General features: G+C 32.1%; 1 pseudogene; it reads right to left on the bottom strand.

Annotated features, from left to right (window-relative positions):
* Positions 1-1,035: 1,035 nt before the first annotated feature.
* Positions 1,036-2,402, bottom strand: LOC105298755 (annotated as a pseudogene).
* Positions 2,403-8,985: the final 6,583 nt, after the last annotated feature.

Genomic DNA, 8,985 nt, shown 5'->3' with positions numbered 1-8,985 from the left:
ACTATAAAAGAAATTGCATTCTTCAATGCAATTTATTGCTTCAAGTCTTATATTTAGGTCTTTGATCCATTTTGAGTTAATTTTGGTGTATGGCAACAGAGAGCAGTCTAGTTTCATTCTTTTGTGTGTGGCTTTTCAACTTTCCCAGCACCATTTATTGAAGAGACTTTTCTTTCTCCTTTGTATGTTTTCAGCTCCTTTGTTGAAAATTATTTGTTCATATATACAGTGACTTATTTCAGAACGCTTAATTCTGTTCCATTGGTCTGTGTGTCTGTTTTTTGTTTTGTTTTGTTTGTTTTGTTTTGTTTTTGCCAATACCATGCTGTTTTGATTATTGTCACTCTATAGTATAATTTGAAGTCAGATAGAGTGATACCTCCAGGTTTGTTCTTTTTCTTCAGACTTGCTTTGGCTGTTTGGGATCTTTTGTTATTCTATATAAATCTGATCATTTCTTGTTCAATTTCTTTAAAAAACACCATTAGGATTTTGATGAGAATTGCATTAAATCTGTATATTGTTTTGGGTAACAAGGTTATTTTAAGTATGTTGATTCTTCTAGTCCATAAGCATGGAATATCTTTCCATTTCTTTGACTCTTCTTCAATTTCTTTTAATAATGTCTTATAGTTTCAGTGTATGGGCCCTTCAACAGTAAAATTTTAAACTGCATTTTATTATTTTTGGATTTAAACAACTTAGATTTAGTAATAATACCAATTATAAGAAACTGTCAATACATTTGAACATAACTTTTTTCCTCGTTAAACTTTATTTGAATGGGTCTCAAAATTCTGTGACAGATTTTGGTCAATTCGTTTACATTAAAAAATAGTGATTTTTAAAAACTAATAACTTAAAAACTACCACAAATGCACACAAAGTGGTCCACAAAACATTCCCCTTTTCCTTCTGAAGGTATCACAATGTGTCATCATCATTAACCAGTCTTTTACTATTAAACTTGCATGGCCAATTGAGATAAACAGTTCTAAGACCATTCTTCCACCACTAATTAAGACTGAGGTGGCAAGTATTGGGGATAATATTTATTTAGCCTTCTGAGCTTTCAGGGCAGACTTGGTGACCTTGCCAGCTCCAGCTGCCTTCTTGTCCTCTGTTTTGATGACACCCACAGCAACTGTCTGTCTCATGTCACAAAAAGCAAAACAACCCAGAAAAGGATAGTCAGAGAAGCTCTCAACACACGTGGGCTTGACAGCAATCATATCAACAATGGCAGGAATATCAGATTTCAAAAACTTCAAGCCATCTTCCAGCTTTTAACCAGAATGACAGTCAATCTTCTCCTTCAATTCAGTATATTTGCAAGTGATGTGAGCTGTATGACAATCCAGCACAGGTGCATATCCAGCACTGATTTGGCCTGGATGGTTCAGAATAATCACTGTGAAGGTAGCTGCTTCCACTGGAGAGTCATTTTTGCTGCCACCAGCCTCATTGCCACGGTGAATGTCTTTGACAGACACATTCTTGACACTGAAACCCACACTGTCCTCAAGAAGCACTTCACTCAAAGCTTCATGGTGCATTTCAACAGACTTTACTTGTTACATTGACTGAAGCAGAGGTGACCACCATGTCGGGTTTGAGAACACCAGTCTCCACTATGCCCACAGGGCTAGTACTGGTACCACCAATTTTGTAGATATCCTGGAGTGGCAGACACAAAGGCTTTTCAGATGAGTTGGTGGGAGGACGCAATCCAGAGCTTCAAGAAACATTGCCAACTTTATGGGTGACTTTCCATCCCTTGAACCAAGGCATTTTAGCACTTGGCTCCAGCACGTTGTCATCATTCCAACTAGAAATTGGCACAAATGCTACTGTGTCAGGGTTGTAGGCAATTTTCTTAATGTAAGTGCTGACTTCCTTAATAATTTCCTCATGTCTCTCCTGGTTGTAAGGTGACTCAGTGGAATCCATCTTGTTAACACCAACCATTAGTCATTTCACACCCAGCAGGTAAGCCAAGAGGGCATGCCCATGAGTCTTCCCATTCTTGGATATACCTGCTTTAAATTTACCAATACTAGCAGCAACAATCAAGACAGCACAGTCAGCTCGAGATGTGCATGTAATCATGTTTTTGATAAAATCTTCGTGTCCCAGGGCATGCATGATACCACTCTTAACATTCAGCTTTCAGTTTATCCAAGACCCAAGCATACTTGAAGGAACCCTTCTCCATCTCGACAGACTCTTTTACAATTTTTTTGATGGTTCTTTTGTCAGTCTCACCACATTTGTAGATCAGATGTGCAGTTGTTGTAGACTTATCAGAATCTCACCGTCTAGTGACAATAATGTTGATATGAATCTTTTCCTTTCCCATTTTGGCTTAGAGTTAGCAGTGGTTTTCATGACACCTGTGTTCTGGCAGCAAATCCATTGTGAAAAAGCAGAACAAGACTACTTTATAATGATCATTTTAATGTACTTATTAAACCTCATAAATATCATAAAATACATGTTAATTCAATAATTTACATTATACTTTTGTTACTACAACTACTTCCAAATGGAAATGAAATATTTCACATGTTATCTAAATATTCCTTATGATGAAATTTCAAAAACAAATTATAATTCTAATATATGCTTACATAGCCTTTCTGAGTATTTTGTTTCTCATTATTTTATCATCTCAGTTTATCAATTTCTCTCTATATATATACATCTATCCATCTATCTCTCATTTTTTTGTTATTCTTTTTCAATTCAGCTACACAGAATAGGTAAGCATATTGTGATAGTCTACTAAAAATGGACTCTGGTCCTTTATGTAAGGCACTCGGTTATTACTTATCGCTTATTATTTATTGCCTTTCTAATTGATTCCTCATCATTTGTGTTAAATTAATTAAAAATTAGTCATTGAATAAAGGAAAAAAAAAAAAACACCCTGTACCTTGAAGTAAATGACAGATAAAATGAACCTCCTTCAGAAGTTATCAAATATAAGCACATGGGCACATTTCAGTCTTTTCATGTTATACACAATGAATCCTCCTGCCCCTGGTCTTCTAACATTATACACTTTGAGTGAACCTTGCTTTACAAATTTAATTTTTTATTAATTATTTGAAAGGAGCAGATACTACCTATACTTTTAGATGATGTTAATTTAACTTGGAATTCCAAGCAACAATTTAGTTTAAAGATTAGACCCATCAGATTATCTGAACTCGCTGATGCAGATCAATTAGAGTGGTCTGTTTCTGCTTTATATATAGTGAAGGTGCATAACGAATTAAAGCACTGTTACTTGACCAAGAGGAGGCAAAAAAGATAAGGCAATTGTAATTCTAAACAGAAAGACAGAATTTTATTAACAAAGTTTATAAATATCAGTTTAAGACCACAGGGCAAATCATTTTTGCTATGTGATAATTTTAGTATATTAATATAATTTGTAACTCTATTTACTCTTCTGTCTGATTCCCCCAGTTCTGTTCTCTAAAAATCTAGTTCTATAAAAAATTTCAAAGCTCCCTGATGTAGTGAGTCTGATTCCAAGTTTTTGGGAGGCCTTCAAAATATGTCTTTTGTTGTTTCAGTAGCTATTTTTTTTAAAAAGTGATATATATATATATACATATATATATATATATACATACCTACATATATGTAATGTATTTTACACATATCAACTTAGTCAAATACAACCATTTCTAAAACAACTATATAAAAGATACTAATTAATGGATTAAAATATGACAGTAATTTTGATGAAATAATAACATATGAAAAATAATCCATTTGTAAAATTCTTAGGTTTAAAAAATATAGACCAAATTACCAAACCAATTTCACTAATTTTATGTAGTTTTAGATAATGGGCTAATATTACATTTTATTCATATGTTTCAGTATATCCCTTACTCCCAAAATTCCCCAAAAATATATTGTATTGTGAATAGTTTTTAAGAGGGTATGTATGGCAGACTACATACCTAGATGAAGAAGTTTTTGTTTTGTTATGTTTTGCTTTTTAACCAATTACTAAATTAAACCAAGGATTTAAGCATAAGAATCCAATAAAGAAACAAATATTCAAACATGAATATGTCAGGCTTTCAAAAAAGAATTTTAAATTTTATGAATGTAAAGTATACTATTTATATTACAATTACAGAAGAACACTTGAAATATACCTGGTTTAGATAATGATTAATACAGTTTTTACTGGACCAAATGAATCTACAATTACAATCATTTAAAGTAACAAGCCATATGTCTCTTAGAAATTCTTAACCCTAAATTTCCAGTCCTTTTCCCTTCCATTCCTGACCAACCAGACAAATCACTGGCCATTGTCCAAGGACACACATACACACGCGTGCACACACACACACACACACACACACACACACACACAAATTATCTTTCCACACAAAGTAAATGACCAGTGTAACCACTGTGGCTCTGGCCTTATGGTCATTTAACATTTTATGGTCAGATGTTTTGTCTCTACCAAGACCTAATAGCCGAGACCCCATGGATCCACTTGTTATGTACTTGGGACAGTACTCAATGTTATTACCCAGTGATCACATACCCTACCTTTAAGGGCACAGCCATGGAAATGGCTGCTGTTTTTATAGTGTGACATGCTATACTTGGTAATGAGTTATTACGACAGATAAAATAAACAGACTTTAAAGTATTATTTCTTTAGCCTAAAAGAGTAAAAGAAGATATTATTTAAATTCATTAAACCATAAATACTTATTTAATTAAATAAGTTAAACAACAAAAAGCAGGAAAAAGTCTTATTACTTGAAAAAAAAAGAAAAACAAATAACCATAGTTTAAAAATAACTACCATTTAGGGGGTAACAAACATATGTCAGACTTTATATCCAATTAATTATCTAAATATCACAATAACTCCAGAAGGTAGGAATGATTATCTTCATTTTATAGATAAAAACTAAACTTTCCAATTGCTCATAGCTAGTGAATGGCACTAAAACCCAGACCTTGCTGAAGTAACATTTAGAATTTGATTGAAAATTCATTAAAATAAATATCCTGCAAATCTAGTATAGGATAAAGTTAAGGAAAGATTCATAAGCTTTTGGAAAAAATTGCTTTGTGACTATGATGGCTCACTAACATAAAATACAACATTTGGTAGTGTTTGCCAAGTTCCTAAAGTCACTAGCAGAGAAGAAAGTCATGATCCTTTATAAAATGTCACTTGATATTTCTATGAGAGACTCCATAGATGAAGGAGGCCAAGGATTTGACTGAGTGAAGCCAAGCAGTAGGTTGCTTTGTATGGTAACCTGCAAATAATAGATAAGCAAATATATATGCGCTTTAAATAAATAAGTACAGACATCTTAGAAATCTCTGACAAGAATGATAATAATTACTTGTTTTCTTTTCTGGCATACATTAGAATAATTGACATTTACTGTGCTATAATTTAGTTTAGTAAATAGGCATATACTATATTAAAAATCTAGATATTTTATCATAAAATCCTTACAAAAGCTATAGATAAATACCTATTTTTTTTACCTTTCTCACCGATAAAGAAACAATCACAAAAACTTTAAAACATTTTCCATGTATATACAGGTGGGTGAATAGCAGAGCAGGGACTCAAAATCAAGTAGTCTGATTGTAAATTAACCTGCTATATTAGACCATAAAATATAACAGATGATGAGAAAAAAATTGTGCTCAACTCACCAAAAGTCCAGTATTTTTTTCTTTATAAATGTCCTGGAGTAATAGTCATATCATCTAGATCAGTCAGCTTCCATTTTTCTCCATATGCACATCTCAATCCAACACCTTTCAGCTCATGCCACCGGACACCTAAGACACATATGCAAAAAAAAAAAAGCAGCAGCAGTGGAAAACTTAACCAGAATATTGCTTCCTAATGAATTTGAAACATCGACCTTGTTGATGAAGGCTTGAGCTTCTATTATGATTGTGGCTTACTGAAAAATTAGCAGAGAACTGAAGACAGCTCCTGTCATCTACAGCAGAAAAGTAGAAGGAGAAAAGGCATCATCAGGGCTGTGCTGCCCCAGGAAACTCTGAGCAGTAATCTATTCCTGGGCTCTTTTACTTTTGATGGCTTCAAGTATGCCTTGGAGTTTCCTGGTTTGTGGTAACATCACTCCACTCTCTCCCTTCATTATCACATTGCTTCTCCTCTGTGTGTTTGTCTCTGCTCTGCACATCTCTTATAGGGATACTTGTATTGGATTTAGGGCCCAATTCAGGATGATCAATTCTCAAAATCCTTAATTACATTTTCAAAGACCCATTTTCTTTCATGGGTTTGAGGTATTAGGATGTAAATATATAGTTTTTGGAGACAATTGTTCCCCCTAGCACACTGGAGAAATCTATTATTTACATCAATATCTACTATATTTCTACATAAATGTACAAAATACTGAGGCTTGCCCTCTGGGAAAAATTCACAAAAGATAAAAAAGTTAATAACTGCTATTTCTTTCACAGGTATACTCTGCTCCAGTTTTTGCACACTTTTAATTACTCCTTGATGCCTATAGTTGGTAGTTACTTTTTTTCTTTTAATATTTTGTCCAAAGTTTATAATTGTTATCTGCATTAGGTTTTATCTGATGGGAGCTGTTCTTCTATTACTGGAAGATAAAAGTACTTAAATCCTTTTAATTTAATTCAAAAGATTGCTACAAAGATAAATTCTTAGTCTCCATTCCAGGTTGACTAAAACAAAATCTGTATTTTAGCCAGATCACTAGTTAGTTCTTGGCATACTAAAGTTGAATTTCTATTACTCACAAGAATATACTTCTCCTTGTCACTTATTTATACACACTCTATGTCACAGTCATTATGATTCTCAATATATCTTGAGAGAAAAGAGAAAAATTGCTTGTCTGCATGTGCCAGGAGGGGTATATAAAATTGGAGATAAACAAGTCATTACAGCATTTGTTGTCAGAGTGATTTGAGCTAATTATATGTGGCCCTAAACTTTATTGTGTTTCTATACTATTTAAATGTTTTCCACACTATATATATTTTAAACGTTTTAAGATTTTCAATTTATACATACATTAGAGGATAAAAATTAACTATTATTTCAAAGAATCCTAAAATTTTCAGCTGAGAAACAACCTGGAAATGACTTTATTATACAGTTTATAAAGTAAAATAGAACTTATAAAAGCATACTGTGATTTTATTTCTGCTTATCTTCAAAATCTATACATACACACAAATCGCTTGAAGCAATATACAAAATGATATAACACAAATATATACCAAATCCCTCCCTAATTTATACCAATTTACTCTTCCTTTATTGTAATATTTTTACTCAAAAACAGATACTCATCAAACCTACACCTTTCTAGTGAATCAAAAATATCAATGTATCTTTTCCTTTAACATTATTCTAGGTCACTAATCTGATAAATTATTAAACTGACTAATTATTACTATGCAATGCTTTTCAAAACTCTGGGGTTCTGATTCATTCTTAGCTGAATATGTCTATGGCTAGTTCCATTATAATTAGGGTATAGAACAAACCTTACGGTCTTCAGAATATAAGATGAATATGATACACTGAGGAAAGTCAATAATTGATTATCCAAGTTTGTAACTCCCTCGTAGATCTAATACAGGCACTGAAAGAATTAAAACTGGAATAATGATACCTTTAGGAATTGGTATTTCTGCTTAACTAATGTCCCCTGTCCCTTCAATAAAATATCCTGAATACACCAATGTCTATGTATATCTTCTTCACAAATCACATTTGATTTGAAATTTTGTATATCTAATTATCTACATCTATCTATTATCTCTCTTTCTTTCTATCATCTATCTATTATCTATCTATCTATCTATCTATCTATCTATCTATCTATCTATCTATTATCTAATATCTATCTATCCATCTCATTATTTTGGGGAAGAGTCATTCTTCACATTTTAAAAATGATTTCTAAAGAAATTTTCTAATCTTTTTTTTCAGAAGGATGATTATCTTTATGAAAGACAAGTAAACGTCAATTTAATTTATAAGAAGTGTAAGAAAGTAATTATGACAGAAGTTAACTGAAATTTATGGAAATGTATTGACATAATTAATATCTTTCAGGGAAGCCAGGGAAAATTTTAGAAAATACAATCATCGCTTATCTATATTTATACCATAAGCAGTAGTCTGTACACATACACACATATACCTACATGCCATGCTCATTTTTAAATGTGTGACTGCTGTTCTTTTATTTTTATTTTGCAAAATAAAAAAAGTTGTATTTTATATAAATAATAGAAGTGATTCTTTCAAAGATAGTAAATATATTAAGATATTAACCATATATTGAAAACTTGAAACCAGTTACATAAGAATTTACTGTACTATTCTTTCCACTTTTGTATATGTGTAAAATTTTCCATAATAATTTTTAAAAATATATCTTCCTTTGGTAATTCCCACTCTCTCTTACATCCTTAAGCAATCTTTTCTTTTTCTCGTGTTCCCTTAGCATTCAAATATACTCTATTATTAGCAATCTTAAAAAAAAAGAGGACCCTATTTGCTCTAGATGTTCTTTTCTCTGTCTACACTATTTAGCCATTCTTGAGCCAATACCTCCCAAATGTATATATCTCCTTTATGACTGAGATTAAGTATTCAGATGCCTTATTTCTTTATTTTTAAATTATTTAGATGGCTTTCAGATTCTAAATTTTAAAAATTTCAAGTTGATCTCATTTCACACATATACACACATACACACAGATTCTCTGATATCACCTTCGTTCATCCCTATGTTAGTAAGTGGTACTGGGTTACATTTACTATGTCAGTTATGATGCTAGAAGATCATCTTTGATGTGCTCCTTTCTCTCAACTCTACCCCATTTACTTCACAAGGAAACTGTATATTTTCTACTTATATAGTACATCTCATTTTCAAA

This window comes from Pteropus vampyrus, unplaced genomic scaffold (assembly GCF_000151845.1).
Source record: "Pteropus vampyrus isolate Shadow unplaced genomic scaffold, Pvam_2.0 Scaffold161, whole genome shotgun sequence".
Taxonomy (NCBI): Eukaryota; Metazoa; Chordata; class Mammalia; order Chiroptera; family Pteropodidae; genus Pteropus; species Pteropus vampyrus.
The sequence above is the reverse complement of the archived record's forward strand: the minus strand, read 5'-3'. Positions and strand labels throughout refer to the sequence as shown.